Here is a 21,063-nt window from a genome sequence, read left to right as displayed (position 1 = left end):
AGATCCGTCGAGAAACTCAAAAATTAATGCTTCACCACAAACAAATAAAGTTTATTGTATTAAATCCTAAGCATATTTTATTATTATTCATAGATAATGTTGCTGTTATTGAAATCATCGAATAATTTGCGCCGTTTTAACTGCGATAATTTTTGCTGTTTTTGTTGTTGTTGATTAAGCCATTTTATGCTTATTTTTTTTATATTTATTGTTAAGGAAACCATCCTTTTCGAACTTCTATTTAATTCGTATTGTTATAATTTTTTTTTTTTTTTTATAATTTGCGTTCGTGATTAGGGTTGATAGATCTATACAATCTAAAACACTAGGTTTCACTCAGGCGATGAGTGGAATAGTTTATAAGCACATGCATCGCTATTTTTGGCATATTCTGAAGTTTTTTGAAGTGAAACTTCCTTATCGGCGTTGGAAAAAAATTTACCGTCACATTTTTCGGTTACGCGTCACATTTTTCCGTTACGCGCCATCTTTTAATTAACGGCTGTATGTTCTGAAGTATGGATGCGCATTTGAGAAACCGACCTCATGTCTCAAGGTGGGTCACGGAATACATTTTGTAATTGCAATAATCCCAGGTAACCCACTTAATATCACGTGGACCGTGCTATTATTGTTATTACGTAAAATAATAGGAAGAAAAGTACCAGGGTATTATGATATCAAAGAGATGTATTATTATAACTTTACTCTGACGTACAGCCTTCTTTATTAATTAACGGCTGTATGTTCTGAAGTATGGATTCCGATTTGAGAAATTGACCTCATGTCTCCAGGTGGATTACGGAAATCATTTTGTAATTCCAATAATCTCAGGGAGCCCACTTAATAATATCACGTGGACCGTGCTATTTATTACTGTTATTACGTAAAATAATAGGAAGAAAAGTACCAGGGTATTATGATAGCAAAGAGATTTATTAATAATTAACGGCGGTATGTTCTGAAGCATGGTTTCGGATTTGAGAAATCGACCTCATGTCTCAAGGTGGGTCAAACTTCACGAACCTCAGGAACCCCATTTAACACCACGTGGACCGTGCTATTATTATTAATTTATAGGAAGAAAAGTACCAGGGTATTATGATATCAAAGAGATGTATTATTAAAATGCTGTAATAATCTTAGTAGCAAAAAGGTAAAGTGAAATAATTGTATTATTTGTATTCATGTCTATGATAATAAAATCCTTTTGTTTAAACTTTATCTAATTTAACTTTATTTAACCAATTTCTAGAAAGTTGCATGTAGATCATTTTTCGAAAAATAAGGCCATAAACAAGTTTCACTTCTTACGTGTGTACACTAGTACACGCACACATTTTTTTGAGACGTAAACATGTCATCTCGTGTTCAACTTATTAATTCAACATTGATTTCAACGAAAATTAAAACACACACAGACACGCTTTACATGCGTTTTTATTGGTGTTAAAAAGTGATAGATATTAAAATATAACTATACCCTATTTCACAGAAATATGTAGTTATATTTGAAAACCGATTTAATTACTATACCTGACTACTTTTCGGATTGTTCAGTTCTTAATTTCCGATCGCTTATATTATAATTAACGCAAATTCAAATAATAAAAACGTTTCAAAATTTTCGTAAATACATGATATTTGTAGTTTTCCAAATAATTTATTTCTTAAAACAATAACCTGTTCAAACTTGGCAACCCCGCATGCCTAGAGACCGCATTTGGATCATTATTTTAAAATGGCGCCGACCGTGATCTGTCGAGGAGCGCTGAGACGCTAACAAAAAACCCGTAATTTCATGAAAACTCCATTAAAATACACAGCCTCTAGCTATTTTATTTTATAGATCATATTTACTATTTGAGCATTGAAATTATTTATTATTTTATTAACAAGAAGGAGCGTGAAATCGTTCGATCTTTTGTTTTTGTTTTAGATTAGTATTTGTCAAAAATATCAAACAATTTAAGTATATAGGTATGTAGTTTTTTTAATAGTTTCTTCAATTCTCGTGAGTTGTAAACGTAATTAAAATCAGTTTTACTGTGTAAGCCCGCCATTATTATTTCGGTTGTTTAATTCGATTTTATATTTCCAAAATAATATCGAATATTATTCATGAATAGTAAGCTGTAAGTACAGTTTTACGCAATAAAATGCTAACTTGGCAAGAACACCGGCGCCATGAACAGAAATGTTCTTTTATAAGTGCCAACTTACAGATAGTAGTAAAAACAATTTCGACAATACATTGTCGGATACATTTTATGTTTAACTTGAACGATTTTAATTATAAATAAAAAGGTAGACTTACTACACAGTACATGACCAGTTTGTGGCTGGTTGTCAATGACTAAAAGAAATGTCGGCTGTCATTGAGGTGTCAAGATGTCACATTATCAATATAAAAGTCAATGTATGTGTGTGTGTGTACGTTCCCTACACACTCCGAAACGACTGGACTATAATCGATGAAATTTTTAGGAAATCTTTATACTTTCACTGGAGGTAGGACCTTTACTGGTGGTAGGACCTCTTGTGAGTCCGCACGGGTAGGTACCACCACCCTGCCTATTTCTTCCCTGAAGCAGTAATGCGTTTCAGTTTGAAGGGTGGGGCAGCCGTTGTAACTACATATACTGAGATCTTAGAACTTAGATCTCAAGGTGGATGGCGCATTTACGTTGTAGATGTCTATGGGCTCCAGTGACCACTTAACACCAGGTGGGCTGTGAGCTCGTCCACCCATCTAAGCAATAAATAAAAAATAAAATTGCCTAGCGAGTGACCCTGTCAGGTTTGAAAGCGATCGAAATCGAAGATCGGCCAGCAAAGCGAGCCAGCCATGTTTGATTAGTGTAAATGAATTATAATTCATTTCAAACATAAATAAAAATTAACATAAGAACTCATTTGATGTAATAAAAAAAATAAAAAAAACATTGTGTGTAATTTAAGCGTCCCTGTACACACGAAACATTCGAATCAATTCAATAACAAAACGTCGTAAACGTCGTAAATAGAATCCAATAAATTATTTCAACACGATGAATCGAAAATCAAATTTGAATTTGAGCTAACTCGCACGTACGACTTTTTAGATTGTAGACGATAAACTAGAGAGAAATGTTCGTAATAAGAACACGAAACCTTGACAGTTTGACAGTAGGTAGGTACGGAGAGTCATGGCCGTCGGAGAAATCTATTCTAAGTAATTATAAACAATCCATGTAACCGGATCGATCCAGTTTCGGTTTTACACGTGAAGTGAAACTTATTTACGCGCCTTTTTAACACAGACGCGGGTGTTGTTCTGACAATATTTGCTTTCTTAGTGAATTTATTGAAGCGTATTTACAGGTATATAATATTTAGGTATACGTGATTATACTAGGGTGGCCAGATTCAGCCTATAAGGGGCAAATGCTTAAATAGGCAAAAAAAAACGGGAATTTAGTTTTTTACCTGGGACAAAAAAAACAGAATTATATAGTGACATTCTTTATTTTTTTTGATATTTCTCCGAGGAGCAAGTCAGTTTTAACATATTTTTATCGGTTTTTAACATATTGATCAAAATCAATACAATTATAATCGCACGGTTCGAATAAAGGGACAGAGTCAGTCCCGCCGGGACATTTTTAACTAAGCCTAAAATACGGAACGTCTGGCAACCCTAGATTATACATTCGTATTAGAATTTATGATAGGGAATTCACGACCTTTGTGATGTAGGAATAACGTGTAATAATATCAAATCAACAAAATAATAACTATTGCCTAATTATTATGGTAGGACGTATTGTAAGCCCGCAGAGGTAGGTTAATAAAATTTATAGACTAAAATGTTCTAGAGGCTTCCTTCGCGATGTAGTTTGTAGTTTTCATCGAAAGCCGAAAATAATCTGATCTGTGTATATTTGTAATATTTTATTTAACTATCTAAATTCATAAATTATATTATTTACATTGACTGTTATTCTATAATCTATACTATATTGCGAATCGACTTCTTTCAAACAGGCTTCGATGGTCTATATTATTAGAATTTGTATTAATAATGTCAAATCGTATTTATTTAATTTATTGCGTTTTTCTTTAATGTTACATTTAGCCACAAATTGAATTGAATTTAAATAATTGTTGATGTTGAAAAACCTGTTGTTAAATTACATATGCAATTTAGATACGACACATTAACGTATACAATTTATATTGCTAAATATTATATGTAATGCCATTGTCGTCGAAATCTGTAACAGTATTTTCACATAGTATTTTATTTATGTTTGTGTGAAGTCATCATACATAAGAATTAAGATAAGAATTCAAAAGAATGCATTGAAAATGAATAATAATTTTAAGTAGTTATTATTATAATTTGTAAGGAGTAATAATTTCGAAAAAGAAAATCTCATGAAAACCCTCAAAGCCCTTGTATGCTTAGTGCGATTTTTTTAAGGTTCTCGATCGCGTAAAAGTTAACTCGCGGCCGCGTGTTATTAAAATATAATATGAGACAAAAAAAATTATCGATAGCGTATTTTTTCACTATTACCCTGGAATATTTTATTTGGCAATTATAACTTTCATTTAATAATTTAATCTTTAAATATTAAGGTTCTTGACAAAGATTACGGTAAACATGGCGGGCTATTTGTAATAGTTTTTATTACTATTTTAGAAATCGAGAAGAAACCAAATGCTAAATTTCTTTCTAGCACCTCCTTTTCCTCTACCATCACATTCTTCAAATAAATACTTGTAAAGAAAAACCTTTATTACTTATTTAAAACTCTTTAGTTTTTAAAAAGAAATTTTCTTGTCTCATGGAGTGAAGTCCGTCATTCAGTAAAAAGAGTTCACTTTTGTATAGTTTAATACTGTTTAATTTTTAATATTAATTTTAAGAGATATTAAGGGCTTTAAAAGTTTTTTTTTCCTACCTAGCCGAGAGCCTTGAGAGGCTATATCAGCGTAACCTTAACTAGTAGGTGAGCTCACGGGACTCAAGCCTGACGACGTTGCTAACACGAACCCTAGCAAGAGCCGTGCTTCGCAGAATCTACCGCCGGATCGGAAACGCGACCAACTGAGAAGATCCGGCGAGAAACTCAGTGGGCTGTGTCTGAGGGTTCAAATGTTACTTTTCTTATTATATCACAGAAAACGTAATTAAGTATTTTATTGTTTATTCATTCTGAAACACTCCATATCATTATATAGTTTTGAACATAAATTGAACTTTTACTACGAAATCGCGTGTGTGTGAAAGTGTCACTTATGTCTTAAAGTTACCAATATCACCGGTGAGAAGTCCGACAACAATGTGAGTCACGTTACTATCTTATCTTTCGAAAGGTCACAGAGATTGAAAAACATTGGATGTTGGGCTCGGTAGCCAAGTAAACAATTAGTATTATCAAACACGTGCAATTATCGGTTCACAGAAGCCGGTATGACAGTTCTATTATTAATATGCACTATGGTCAGGGATTATCTCACGTTATTTCGGATCCTACCGATCCACTTTTGGGTGCTTTTAGGTACCTCAAGCACCGGTCGCCGTACTCGTCGAACCAGTCGCTTGTGACGAAGGGTTCGGCATGTAAACTAACCCCAAACAGAGCCCACTGAAATTCTCGCCGGATCTTCTCAGTGGGTCGCGTTACCGATCCGGTGGTAGATTCTGCGAAGCACTTCTCTTGCTAGGGCTAGTGTTAGCAACGTTCTCTAATAATACCGCCTTGAGCACACACCTACTCGCACGGTTACGCCGGCATAGCCACTCAAAGCTACCAATTTATGAAGGAAAAAAAATAAAAATAAAAAGGGATTATCTATGGAACATAAAATGCACAGATCCTAAAAATATTTCGCTAATAGAAACACAGCTGAGTGCAAAATATGTACTTACATGAAATATTTTATTATGATTTAGAATTAGTTCAAGGTTTACCTTATTATCTAAACTTAATAACGATGATTACATCTTCCAATATTATATTTAGTAAACAAATAATTAATTGTAACTGTTTCAAGTGACTTTGTTCGCAAACTAGTTATAATACTTCTGATTTTCATACAAAAAAAAATTGAGCTTTATCAGTACAACCAACACTAAATATAAAAAAAAAAAAAAAATATTTACATCATAAAAAAAACACGTTGTTTATTATAAAAAAGGTTATGCATGACGACAGTATAGGATCATTGTTATCAATAAGTCCGAGTAAGTTAAGAGACATTATAACATACAGGATTTTATTTTACCAAGACAGATAGTAACATTATTCATGCGACTACAAGTATATCGCTATTAATGAAATTTTATTTATTTATTTAATATATTTTGTACACACAGCTGTTAGAAGAAACACGATAATAAGGATACAGAGTACCAGGGACACACTTATTTCATGTTGAAATCTCTTCCAGTAGGCCCGCAGAAGGAAAGAAGAATTAGGAACACAAACCTATTGCATATAGTAAACATTACATATAATTATATATACGTATTAAAAACATAATACAAAACAATATATACACATACATATACTTACTTTATATTATAATGCATTACGAAAATATATATACTTGTAAAGCAAAACCTTCATAGTCCCAAACTCTTAAGTTTTATAAAAAGGATTTTTCATAAATGTCATTCAGTGAAGTTTGACATTCAGTAAAAAGAAAGTTCAGTTTGTTAATTATAATAATTTTACTAAATTAAGGGCTTCAATGTTGTTTTCTCGTTATACACATAACAGAAAACGCAATTAAGTCTTTTATTGTTTATTTATTCTGGAGTACCCAATATCATTATATACTTTTATTTAATATGGTAAGGATAGTGTTGATGATAATAGTTTTAATACTACATGTGCTTGTCATCATAGAAATATTTTGTGGCGTTACAAATGTATAGTGCATTTCAAATAAGAATGTGCACGTCTATGACCTTGATCTGTTAAAGCTCGATAAAAAAGTATGGACAGCAACTGAATTTTTTTTTATCTTATATTTTTTTGTGTAATTTTTTGCCTAATTATGAAGATCATTAATATGTTTGTTTTAATCAACCATACACACCTATATAATTTTCCTGATATATTGAGTACTGGTCGAGGTAAATTAAACATGAATTTAGATTAAATAAAAAAAATCATCAATTTAAAAATTAAGGCTGCAACACTATTGGGCCCTATAACCTATGGATGGGCGACGATGATGATGACTACTCAAGCAGTGGGATAAGTGGAATCGGCAAACTCGAAGATTTGGATTATAAATTAACATTTAAAAATTCCTACCTTTTTTACTGACTTTACCTATTTTTTTCGATTTGACAGCTATGACGTCACTATATGGCGCAGCTCCGTGGGCATTCTTATTTGTAACGCATTATATCTTCAAGAGTTCCATAATGTGTAAATGATGTTCATAATAACGTGAAAACATAGGATAAATAGTTTCATTTTACGGGAGCTGGTAACACAGAGTTATCGAGAGAATTAAGTCTGTCGGGTTTCTAAGCATGAGAATTATGAAATTCAAGACAAGTCAAGTTGCTTCTAGCCGAGATTGTCTCGAGACTCAGTGTAGTGTCTAAGTTTTTTTTATGAGTGTACGAGTCACGGCCCACCTGATGTTAAGTGGTTACTGGAGCCCATAGACATCTACAACGTAAATGCGCCACCCACCTTGAGATATAAGTTCCAAGGTCTCTTAGTATAGTTACAACGGCTGGCCCACCCTTCAAACCGAAACGCATTACTGCTTCACGGCAGAAATGGCAGAGTGATGGTACCTACCCGTGCGGACTCACAAGGGGTCCTACCACCAGTCATTACGCAAATTATAATTTTGAGGGTTTGATTTTTATTACACGATGTTATTCCTTCACCGTGGAAGTCAACCGTGAACATTGTAAAGTACGTACTTCATCAGAAAAATTGATACCCGCCTGTGGGATTCGGACACCATTGCATTGTTAGATACGAATGCACCGGACGTCTTATCCTTTAGGCCACGACGACTCGTAAAACGATTGTCTATGAGTTAAGCAATACGTCGAACCCTTTGTCTCATTTGACGAGTTCAGTGACCGGTTCTTGAAAAGCCTGAAAGCTCCAAGAACGGATCGGGAGGTTCCGAAATAAGGTATTTAGGGCGAGGCAGGTGTTTTGTCCGGTGGTCCGAGTCAGGTATGTAATTTGAGGCGGCCACGATAAGAGGGTTATCGTGTCGCGCCGTTTGTTTAAGAAAAAAAAAACACTGAAGTAAGTAGCCATGTAAAAATCTAAATTCAGAGTACAGGTAACCTCTCTTATAACACGGTATTTCACAACACGGTTCCGCTGTAATACGAAATGAAAAATTCCCCAGAACCCTTTTATAACGCGGTACTTGTAAGATAACGAACGAACATATATTATCTAGTGTTACCTGTACTGAATTTCAAAGATAAATTATTTATATTCAACTACCCTCTATATTGCCCTATATCCACAACGAAAATATATAGGTTAAATTCGTCTATATTTATTGAGCATCTAGTCAAACCCGGTCTTCTTTACCGATCGTTGATTTAATTTAGATCCGAACGTCGGTAAACTTCATTGAATCAGGCACCAGGCCAAACCGAGGATTTCCTGAAAATTCATCGAAAGCCCTCCGGGCGTTTCGGAGTCTATGTAAGTCAAGCAAACACACACGGACTTTTACGTATAGTTTAAACTAAATATCGATTATCGTAAACATTTTACGATAAAGCCCACGTGGTTTTACCAATAAACTGTTTCATTGGCGCTGTGTTTTCAAATAGAAAACGGAGGGCAGTGTTTCGTGCAACTATAGGTGAAAGTTTTGAACGATATAACCTCTTCAGAAACGAATAGGCGTATGTTTGAATTGCATATTCCAAGAAGGAATTTGACCTTTCCTACGAAGCTCTTAGAGTTGGTTTCGTGGGAAAACATTGAACTTTAACTCTGCTGAATATAAATCTGTACGTATTTACAGAATCTAGGTGAATCGTTAGCTGTTAATTACTTAAATAAACAAGATATTTTAGACTTGAATTCATGTGGGGATCTAGCGCTATAAGGCTTTTCAAGGAAATAGCAAAAAGGTTAGTCGATATCACAGGACACCAAAGAGCTGGCAGCTACCTTGGACAAAGAATTAAGTCTAGCTATTCAAAGGGGGAACGCTGCCAGGTATCTTCGGAACTTTGCCTAAAGGGACTCCTTTTAATAATATATTTTAGTTATTACATTATTATTATTGTTATTTTTTAAGGTTTTTAGTTCTAGGTTCATTGTTAGAATTGATTGCAGCAATAGATTGTATATTCATATGATACTTTTTATGCGTACTAAACTAAATAGTTTGGTCATATCTAGTCCAAACACAAACTGTATTCCATTTCACAGATAATAATACATTACATCTGCAAATGAATTAAAATGGACGTCGGTAATATGTTTCTAAAAGTGTGACGAAAAGTAATTTCTAGTTCCGAGAATAGGTACTCATCGAAATTTTTACTTTAATTGGGTCAAGTCGCGTCCCAGACAGCCGAAGAGCGCGGTAAGCTAAATTATATAATTATTTATAGATAGTACCTACGACGTGCTTAAGATCACCGAAAAGGGCTATGATCACACTTTTACTGTTATTGAAAATTAAAAAAAAATCGACATTAAATAATATATAATAAAAAATTCAACATTAACGCTCAGATAAATTTTCAGTGTAAAGTTATTTTGAGTGACACAGACTCAATTTTGTTAAGTAATTTATCAATCTAACAGTAGAATAATTTATAATCAACGTCTATTGATTTAAGAAACCTTAAAAACCACTTCACTTAAGGTACTACTGACAATAAATACCCCTCACAAAACATAATAAATTTTGATGCAAAACTGGCCTATCCCTAGTTTCACTCATAGATAAACAGATGACTTTGTCTGGTAACCCATCGAACTCGGCAAAGAGTTCGACGTGCAATCTAACCCATGCATCAGCCCGCCGAATTTCTCGTTGGATCTTCTCAGCGAGTCGCGATTCCAAGGCGATAGTAGATTCATTCCCGAAGCAGCTGCCCTTGAGTTGTTAGGTAACCTTTGGAGGCGCCCGGGCAGGTTTTAGCAAATCCCACCCCTCTTGGCTGAGCCTTTGCTCGCCCACCTGTCCTGGTGAAACTGGAAAGGCCTCGGGGCCACCAGTAATCCGTCATTCATAAAAAAAATATGACTTTTAAAAAAATCTTTCTGCGCATATTATTTTTACCTACGAAGCAGTTGTAAAAGTTAATTCAAACCCCATTATCTCCATACTAACTCAGGTCCCCACCGAACGTGGTCTCGCCTTGTCGCGGCGGTGGGGCTTAAGCGTGCACCCCGATACCGTGGAGCAGCGTTGTCTGCACAGGGGTGCCGTGAACAAAGAAGACTGCACACCGTGTTCCCGTTTCCCACCTTTGCTGGACAAAGTGTGTGTGAAGCGGGAGAGGGCTCCCTTCTGGAGCCCTCTTGGATGCTAGGCCATGTCCCCGGCAGCTCTTTGGCTGCTAAAGGGGAAGGCCCTCCAGAGGAGGGTACCGGTACGCCGGCGTGGCCACACCGTGGTCGGACGTGTGGGTCTGTCAGTAATGGTAGACCCCACGTGGATGAGAAGTGAACCGGAGGGCACTCCCTTCCGGTCGCTGGTTGCCATGTCCCCGGCTGCCTCTTGGCGGCTACAGGGGAAGGCCCCCCAAAGGGGGGTACCGGTTTACCGGCGTGGCTTCGAAGAAGCACACCGCAATCCCTACCGAGTAGGGGACGGGGGCTGCTGCCTAGCAGGGGCCGTGAGGATGCGAACCTCTATAAAAAATGCCCCAATCCCAAGTTTTTGACACCTGACGATGGGATGAATGGCTGGAGGGAGTCTAGTCCCAAGGGTTGTCCCATACCGTAATCCCCACTTGGTGGGGGGCGGGGGCCGCTGCCTAGTAGGGGCCGCGAGGATGCAAACCTCTATAAAAAATGCCCTAATCCTAAGCCTGTGACGTGCCCGGTGATGGGATGAGTGGCTGGAGGGTGTCCAGTCGTGAGGGCCGTCCCAGGGGACCGACCCCTGGTTAAATAATAAAGGAATAAATAAATGATGGCAGACTTAACGGAAAAATTACCCCAGGAGGGTACCACTCTAGGTGGAGAATCCCTCCGTGCTTCCACCTCGGTGGGAGCATGCTGCCCCACGTATTCTGGGGGGGGCAAAGCATGCCACGATGAAGGGGGCTGTGCGACGGGCAGCGGAAAACCCGTCGAACTGAGGTGTGCCAGCGCTGGCTCGACGCGCTCTGCGCTCGTCAGCGACTGCGAGGCGGCTGGCCCGAAAGGGAAAGTCAGGCGGAAGAGGAAATCGAGGGGAGTTTCTTCCCGCGAAGGGAAGGGGGGGCTAACGTCGTCCTCTGACACGGATGCCCCACCGGAGAAAGTGGTGGTAGTCTCCGATTCGGCCTCTGCCGCGGAGGAGATGCCGCCCCCTAAAGGGAGACCCGCTCGGGGGAAGGGCGCACCGTCACCGGCGCCGTCATCGGCGTCGATGTCTGTCGCCTCGCTGGACGGGCGGACGACGGAAGAGGAGGAGGGCGGTCTTCGGGACCCTGCCTTGGTCATAGGCAGGGCCATGAAGACCGTCAAGTCGTATGCGGCGACCAGTGCCAAAACCAAAGCTGCTGGCCGCAGGCTACGGGAAGTCGTCTCGCGAGTCTCGAAGGTTCTGCCTTCGGTTGCTTCCGCCAATGACCAGGTGGTGCAGCTGATGGCGGAGAATTTGAGGCTCCGAGCACAGCTACAGGCGCAGCAGCGGCCCGATGGCAAGGTTGCTGCTACCAAGCGGGTAGCCGCGACGAGGTCGTCGCCCGCGTTGCCACGTGCCGCTGGGTCGCGGACTCCTCCGGCATCTGTGCCGGCGGTGTCGCCGCTGGTCTCCGGGGTCCCTCGGGGTCCCTGTCCCTCAGCGGCGGCTGGCGACCCGTGGCCCGTGCTGCCACCATCGCGCGCGGTACAGCGGCATTCGCGTCTCCCGTCGCCGCGGTCTAGGGAGGCGACGGCCGTCGAGCGGCAGCAGGGATCCGCGGGGCCACGGATCGTGGGCCTGCCGGAACCGAATTGCTACAGCCTGGACGAGATTATCGATCGCACCGTCCAGGCTGTAATGGAAAGGCTGGGTGGCGGGCTGGCGGCTCTCGAAGCGAAACGTATTGTCGCTAGTGACGCTGAACGGCCTGCGTCTACACATGCCGCGGTGTCGGGTGCTGCAGTGACCCGCTCCACCCCCGTACAGGCTCCGGCCACTAGGGCGGGCCCGGGACGAGACAGAGCCAAGCGGGGGGGCGGCGCTAACGCGAAGTGCACATCGCAAGCGCCTCAACCCCGTCCGCTGCCCCCGCCCCCGTCTAACATGGACGAGGGGTGGAATGTGGTGGCCCGGCGGGGTGCCAAGAGGGCCGTACCGACAGCTCCCCAAGTGGGTGGAGCACCGGCCACTGCGGCGTCTCAGGCTGCTCCCCAACAGGGTCGAGCGCCTGTGGCCGCCAACAAGAAAAAGAAGACGAAGAAGAAGTCGTCGCGCGCGCCGCGGTCGGCGGCAGTGGTCTTAACGCTGCTGCCGGCCGCCGAGGCCAAGGGCGTGTCATACGGAGATGTAGTCTCCCGGGCGCGCGCGGCTATTGATCTGGACGAGATCGGGGCGGGGGAGGGCCTCCGCTGTAGGCTGACGGCGAATGGGGCCAAGCTGCTGGAGTGTCCCGGTGCCGATAGTTCCGGCATCGCGGAGCGTCTGGCGGCGAAGCTCCGTACGGTTCTGCCTGAGGAGGAGGTTCGAGTGCACAGGCCGGTCAAAATGGCTGAATTGAGAGTGACCGGCCTGGACGACTGCACCACTAAGGATGAGGTGGCGGCGGCTATTGCCGCCCGGGGCAACTGCGCCCTGGAGAATATAACCGTAGGCGAGCTGCGCCTCGGTTATACCGGGGCTGGCTCTGTTTGGGTGCGTTGCCCGGTAGAGGCGGCCACCTCCTTGGCTGCTCCTCCGCCCGGGAGACCGTCGGGGGAACCGGGCAGGTTGCGCGTGGGCTGGATAGCGGCCCGCGTGCGCCTTCTCGAACCACGCGCCTGGCGGTGCCTCAGATGCTTCAGCACTGGGCACTGCCTTGCTAAATGCGCGAGTGCCGTTGACCGCAGCGGATTGTGCTTTCGCTGTGGTCAGCCGGGACACAAGGCGGCCGTGTGCTCGGCTGCGCCGCACTGCTTATTATGTGCGGCGGCCGGGCGCAAGGCTGACCACCGGGCCGGGGGCAAGGCCTGCCCTCCGGCCAGCAAGAATGCTGAACGAAATCGGCGCCGCCAAGCTAAGCGGCGTCAAAAGAAGCGGTTGGCCGGGGGAGCACCGGCCGGCACTTTGTCCCCCGCTGAGGCGTTCGCGCCCGATAGCGGGGGCAATGGAGTAGGGGAGGGAGCGATGGATGTGGTTCAGTCTTAATGGATCACACCTATCGCTTCCTGCAGGGAAACTTGAACCACTCCGCTGGGGCTCAGGACATGTTGCTCCAGACCATGGCGGAGTGGTCAATTGACGTGGCTGTGGTCGCCGAGCCATACTTCGTTCCCCCAGCGGATGACTGTTGGTTTGGGGACGTTGATGGCTTGGCGGCCATACATATCAGAAGAACCGCGATGGTCCCCCCCCTGGCGATGGTGACCAGGGGCCCCGGGATCGTCGCGGTACAGTTAGAAAATATCGTCGTGATCGGGGTGTACTTTTCTCCGAATCGGCCTACCGTCGAGTTCGAGCGGTTCCTGGACGGGCTAGAGGTGATCGCTCGACACCTCGCTCCCCGTTCAGTGATACTGGCGGGGGACTTCAATGCGAAGTCTGTCGCTTGGGGTTCCCCATTCACGGACGCTCGTGGTAGGCTGCTGGAGGAGTGGGCGGTCGCGGTCGGTCTCTGTATCGTTAATAGGGGCTCGATCGCGACTTGCGTGCGGTGGACGGGCGAGTCTATCGTGGACTTGACGTTCGCGAGCTCGCCCGTCGCGCGGCGCATCCTCGGCTGGAGAGTGGTGGTGGGGGCGGAATCGTTGTCCGATCACCGGTATATCCGGTACGATCTTTCTGCCCCTGCGCCGACGCCGGCTGCAGGTGCCCGCGGGGTTGACCCCCCGCAGAGTGCATCCCGGTCATTCCCTAGGTGGGCACTGAAGCTCCTGAACAGGGAGCTCCTGGTGGAGGCCTCTATGGTGGCGGCGTGGGCGCCCAAGCGCCCACAACCTGTCGATGTGGAAACCGAGGCCGAATGGTTCCGGGGCGCGATGCACCGCATATGTGATGCCTCGATGCCCCGGGTCGGCTCTCGGCACTCTGGACGGCGACAGTCGCCCTGGTGGTCGCCCGAAATTGCAAGACTGCGTGCGGTCTCCATTCGGGCGAGCCGCCGGTGCACTAGACACCGCCGTCGCCGCCGCCTGCGGCGCGACGAGCCCGTCGCGTTCGCGGAGGAGGAAGCTCGGCTGCACCGCGAATATCGCGCTGCGAAGGACGCCCTGCGGCTGGCCATCAGGCGGGCCAAGGAGCAGAACATGGAGAGACTCTTGGAGGCGCTCGAAGCGGATCCGTGGGGGAGCCCATACAAATTGGTACGCGGCAAGTTGCGCCCGTGGGCCCCCTCTATGACTGAGCGTCTCCAGCCCCAGCAGCTGCGGGACATCGTTTCGGCGTTGTTCCCGCAGGAGCGGGAGGGTTTTGTCCCTCCCGCTATGGGCGGGCCGTCTGACACCGTCGACGGCCAAGCTCCTGCTGAGGTGCCTCGTATTACCGAGGCAGAGCTCCGGGTGGCCGTTGTCAAGATGACTGCGAAAGACACGGCCCCCGGCCCGGACGGAGTCCACGGCCGGGTATTGGCCTTGGCCCTCGGTGCCCTGGGGGACCGGCTCCTTGAGCTATATAATGGCTGCTTGGAGTCGGGACGGTTTCCGTCGCTCTGGCGGACGGGTAGACTTGTGTTGTTGAGGAAGGAGGGGCGCCCGGTGGATACAGCCGCCGGATATCGTCCTATCGTGCTGCTGGACGAGGCGGGAAAATTGCTGGAACGTATTCTGGCTGCCCGCATCGTTCGGCACCTGGTCGGGGTGGGGCCTGACCTGTCGGCGGAGCAGTACGGCTTCCGGGAGGGCCGTTCGACCGTGGATGCAATTCTTCGCGTGCGGTCCCTCTCGGACGAGGCCGTTTCTCGGGGTGGGGTGGCGCTGGCGGTGTCTCTTGACATCGCCAACGCATTTAACACTCTGCCCTGGACCGTGATAGGGGGGGCACTGGAGAGGCATGGAGTGCCCCTCTACCTCCGCCGGCTGGTTGGGTCCTATTTGGGGGCCAGGTCGGTCGTATGTACCGGGTACGGTGGGACCCTTCATCGTTTTCCGGTCGTGCGTGGTGTTCCGCAGGGGTCGGTTCTCGGCCCCCTCTTGTGGAATATCGGGTACGACTGGGTGCTGAGGGGCGCCCTCCTCCCGGGCCTCCGCGTTATTTGTTACGCGGACGACACGTTGGTCGTGGCCCGGGGGGATGATTTTAGGGAGTCTGCCCGTCTCGCCACAGCGGGAGTGGCCCTCGTCGTCGGAAGGATAAGGAGGCTGGGTCTCGACGTGGCGCTCAATAAATCCGAGGCTCTGTGGTTTCACGGGCCGCGGAGGGCGCCACCCGTTGACACCCACATCGTGGTTGGAGGCGTCCGGATAGGGGTCGGGGTGCAGTTGAAGTACCTCGGCCTCGTGTTGGACAGCCGGTGGGCCTTTCGTGCTCACTTTGCGGAGCTGGTCCCCCGATTGATGGGGACGGCCGGTTCTTTGAGCCGGCTGCTCCCGAATATTGGGGGACCGGATCAGGTTGTGCGCCGTCTCTACGCGGGGGTGGTGCGATCGATGGCCCTGTACGGTGCACCTGTGTGGGCTGAGCCGCGCAACCGGGCCACTATGGCTCGGTTCCTGCGCCGGCCGCAGCGCACCGTTGCCATCAGGGTCATCCGCGGATATCGCACCGTCTCCTTCGAGGCGGCGTGTGTTTTGGCGGGGACGCCGCCATGGGAGCTGGAGGCGGAGTCGCTCGCTGCCGACTATCGGTGGCGCAGCGAGCTTCGTGCTCGGGGCGTGGCGCGTGTCCCCGAGAGTGAGCTGCGGGCGCGGAAGGCCCATTCTCGGCGGTCCGTGCTCGAGTCGTGGTCGAGGCGATTGGCCAACCCCACGTGGGGGCTACGGACCGTCGAGGCGGTTTACCCGGTCTTTGATGACTGGGTGAATCGTGGCGAGGGACGTCTCACCTTTCGTCTGGTGCAGGTGCTGACCGGGCACGGATGCTTCGGGAAGTACCTGCGCCGGATAGGGGCTGAGCCGACGACGAGGTGTCACCATTGTGGACACGACCTGGACACGGCGGTGCATACGCTCGCTGTCTGCCCCGCTTGGGAGGTGCAGCGCCGTGTCCTGGTCGCAAAGATAGGACCTGACTTGTCGCTGCCTGGCGTCGTGGCGTCGATGCTTGGCAGCGATGAGTCATGGAAGGCTATGCTCGACTTCTGCGAGTGCACCATCTCGCAGAAGGAGGCGGCGGGGCGAGTGAGGGAAAGCTCTCCTCACTACGCAGAAACCCGCCGCCGCCGAGCAGGGGGTCGGGACCGGGGTCGTATCCGTGACCTGGCCCCCTAAGAGCTAGGGGTCCCACCCGTTTTGTGCGGGGAGGGACCCAGACGAGGGGTGGCGTGCTCTGCACGCTCACCCGCAATAGGAAGCCGGGTGATGGTAGACCGCGTTCCCCCGACCGCTCTGGGGGAAGGTGTAACGCGGCGCCATCAAAGCGGGCTCTCGGCCCGCTGAACGAGGGAACCGGTGGTCGTTTCGCTGGCGGCCACCGGTCCGGCGTCCGTGGGACGGTGGGATGGATGTAATGTGCTCTGCGTCAACCCTGTCCCGCCGTTTCAATAGCCCCGACTGGGCTCCGGCCCGGTCCGAGGTAGGGCGCCGGTTGTGAGCGGCAGGAGTTTTTAGTGAGGTTCAACTCCCACATACCCCACCTGCCGCGCGGGTGGGGATCCGGCGATTTTCTCCTGTGGAAAAAAAAAAAAAAAAAAAAAAAGGTAGGCTATGGCCACTTTTGCGCTGACGGCCTCATATTGATCTGTCTCTTAGACAAGAGGCAGACGGTATTCTGGGAACACACGTTATTCCTGGTAACGGATTCCTCTTACAATGAACTTTCACAATGGAGCTACAGTCTACAAATTCCAATTGTGAATAATAAACAAAGAGGCCACGGGAGAGACCTTATAAATATTGAATGTTACAAATTAGGATTTTCAGATGTCTTACAATTTAAAAACAATACAAAAATCAATGTTAAATTCACAGCAAAATAATTTTAAATGGTTATTTACTTATTAAAAAAGTTATACAAGCGCGCGAAGACACGTCCGTACAGGACAATACCTATTAGCTATAATGAAACTGCAAAAAGTCGCTATTCAGACGCTGCGCACTTTATACGCATCAATACAGTCGATCTATCGACGAACTGAAAGGATTAAGGATAAATCAAAAACTTTGATAAAATTGAAATGGGACCATCTGAAGCAAGAATCATCAAAATCAGTTCCAAGGTAAACTAAACAAAAAATACAACCAAATCGACAACCTCCGCCTTTTTTTAAGTCGGTTAAAAATAGTTCGATTGTCGCTCCATAGTTAGTTTCGTTAGAATTTCGAAATAGATTTTATTTGTCACTGTTTTTTTACCACCCGTAGGATCACTAGTGGGAGTCGGAGTCACCTTCGTACCCAACCTCGCCGTTGGATGCGGCGGACCAACGTAGCGTGGGTCGCTCGTGACAGCGCCGCGTGTGATAAGGGTTACTGTGACATCTGTTCCATTCCATTTTGGATCCAGAGGGGCGAGCACGAATGACTATCGATAAAGTATTCGTATCGGTACCGAAAAAAAAATTTGTATAGGATTGAAACAGCGCCCCCTACCGGCCGTAAAAAGAGTTTCTTCCACGGTGAAGGAATAACATAGTGTAATAAAAATCAAACCCGCATAATTGTAATTTGCGTAATTACTGGTGGTGGGACCTCTTGAGAGTCCGCATGGGTAGGTACCATTGTAACTATACTGAGATCTTAGAACTTATATCTCAAGGTGGGTGACGCTTTTACGTTGTAGATGTCTATGGGCTCCAGTAACCGCTTAACACCAGGTGGGCTGTGAGCTCGTCCACACATCTGAGCAATAAAAATAAGCCCTAGCTAACATTGACAATGTCTATCGCACAATCTCGGTCAATTCTCATACTAAGAAAAGTGACAGACTTAATTCTCTCGATAACTCTGTGTTACCAGCTCTCATCATAAAATGAAACTTTATCCTGTGTTCTCACGTTATAATGAACATCATTTACACATTAAGAAACTGTCAAAGATATAATGCGTTTCAAATGAGAATGTGCACGGACCTGCGCCATATTGTGACGTCATAGCTAAAATATGGCATCGATAAAAAAAAGGTAAAATCAGTAAAAAAAGGTAGGAATTTTTAAATATTAATTTATAAACCTTATTAATTTATTAATATATAATATTAATTTATTATATATATCCATTTAATACTATATAAACTGTTATATGTATGTATGTATGTATATAGTTTTTGTAACTTAATATAAATTTCATTGCACCTACCACTATCCACTCTGCACTACCTTTTGTTGACTGGTAGAGAATGCCTTAGGCATTAAGTCCGCCATTGTAAATTTTACATGAAGTGTAATAAATAAATAAATAATCCAAATCTTCGAGTTTGCCGATTCCAATCATCCCACTGCTTGATTGATCATCATCATTGTCGTTTTGCCTGACACACAGACCTGCGCCCTATAGTGATGTCATAGCTGTAAAATTCAGCAGCACGAATGAACTTACGATCGTTTCGCAATCGAGTCGTCGCGTTCTCGAAGCTCGAAACTCATAATCGAGAGCACGAAAACTGTTTTGACATGCGGTCACGTAAATCTCGAAGGCTGGCTGGCTATCGAGTACTACCGTCTAAGTCTAATGTAACGATCCGTTTTCGTATCGAGGACTCGATGCATTTACATTACGGATTCAATAGATTTTCGTGCTTGACGTATGTACAGATGCGACTGTGCATTTAGTGTGTCGCTGTATTTAACGAAGGAAGGTAGGAACATCATTCCTCCAAACTGAAATGTTTTGAAAGACTTTATATCGCTTTTATTATGTCTATACAAATAAATAAAATTGGAGTGTCTGTTTGTAATAATAAAATAACTACTTTTTACTAAATGCGTAAGTATGTATACCACATTACATATATATCTTTTATTGAAGTGAAACTTCCTTATCGGCGTTGGAAAAAAATTTACCGTCACATTTTTCGGTTACGCGTCACTTTTTTCCGTTACGCGCCATCTGTTTTGTATTCATGTCTATGATAATAAAATCCTTTTGTTTAAACTTTATCTAATTTAACTTTTTTGTATTCATGTCTATGATAATAAAATCCTTTTGTTTAAACTTTATCTAATTTAACTTTATTTAACCAATTTCTAGAAAGTTGCATGTAGATCATTTTTCGAAAAATAAGGCCATAAACAAGTTTCACTTCTTACGTGTGTACACTAGTACACGCACACATTTTTTTATTATTATTGTCTGTCTGTTTGTTCCGGCTAATCTCTGGAACGGCTGGGCCGATTTTGAGACTCACTGATAAGCAGTTGATCATATGAGAAGTAACTTAGGCTACTGTTTTTTAGACTAGCTTCGCCCCGCGGCGTCCTTCGCGGTACGGTAATAACCGCGGGTAACATCGTGGGATTCAGCTATCAATAATAAAATTTAATGTTTCCGAAGCGAAGTGAGGGCGGGTCGCTAGTTTAAAAATAAAGTTAATATTATATAAAAATCTTTAAATGACACATTCTCTTGACTAAACAGTTTTATTACGTTACTATACATGAGTCGTCTATTATCAAAGGTGGCAATCTGTGCATTTGGACAAAAAAAATTATTGAAATGTCAATACAGATTTATTTGAATATAATCGTCTCCTTCAAAGAATACGGTTCAAAACCTGCATTAAATAAAGGTTAATAGTTAACCTGTTATTTATCTAAGATGTCGTTCCGAAGAGTTTTGTGACTGCGAATGGAATACAAAGTCAATAATTCGTTTTTCTGATTTACCAATCATTGTCCAAAAGTCAGATTGCCGGCTTTGATAATAGTCGACTCACATTATCCTTGACGATATTACGAGCTAGTGTAATTAGGCGATCAGAAATATGGTTCCAGAGTCGTGGGTTTGGGAATAGGTTTTGGGAGCTTGTGGGGTTTACAGTTATGGAATCTGGAAGGAAACGGTTAAAGATTATTAGATAGGCATGACTTTTTCAACGATCCTATTAATATTATCCTATCCTCTAATTAACAGCAAGGGTAAAACGATCTTCGTTTATCTTTCACGTAAAAACTATTGGACTGCTTTCGAACAAAGGGAGTTTTCTCGGGTTGAGCCCGTGAGCTCACCTACCCGTCCCGGCGTAGCTGTAATGGCCTTAAGGCGGCTACACACGTGACGATATAGCGTTACTATTTCAGACTGTGCAGATAAATCGATGGTTCTTAGTGTCATCACACGCCTCCGATATCGGCGTCAATCGTCAGTTCTCCGCAGAAGCTTACGCAAGAAACCTATCATCCAGGATGGAAAATGATGATGCCCTTGCGATATTAAGCCTAGTTATGTGTTTAAAGAAAAAAATATGCTTTCGGAATATTTTGTGGAATGATATTCAGATCCAAGGTGTGATCAATTTACACTTAAGTGTCACGCCAACGGTCCGGTAATTGTTCAGAAATAGATATTAATTATGCCTAATACGCAATATTCCTTATAAGGAAATAATTATAAGGAATTATAATGGAATGTTTGACGATAG

The 21,063-nt window shown here is 44.6% G+C and overlaps 1 protein-coding gene and 1 long non-coding RNA gene across 2 annotated transcripts in view; one reads left to right on the top strand and one right to left on the bottom strand.

Moving 5' to 3' along the window:
- LOC101744565 (mucin-5AC) overlaps window positions 1-21,063 on the bottom strand; it is a 199,428-nt gene that overhangs the window by 167,336 nt on the left and 11,029 nt on the right. The gene's annotated exons all lie outside the window — the stretch shown is intronic.
- LOC134200314 (uncharacterized) lies at window positions 9,825-17,357 on the top strand. The gene is made up of 2 exons (XR_009975157.1): window positions 9,825-10,357; window positions 17,186-17,357. It is a non-coding gene; the product is annotated as an uncharacterized LOC134200314 (long non-coding RNA).

The sequence above is a fragment of the Bombyx mori genome, chromosome 16, assembly GCF_030269925.1.
Source record: "Bombyx mori chromosome 16, ASM3026992v2".
NCBI classification, from domain to species: Eukaryota; Metazoa; Arthropoda; class Insecta; order Lepidoptera; family Bombycidae; genus Bombyx; species Bombyx mori.
This window is presented reverse-complemented; position numbering and strand designations above follow the sequence as displayed.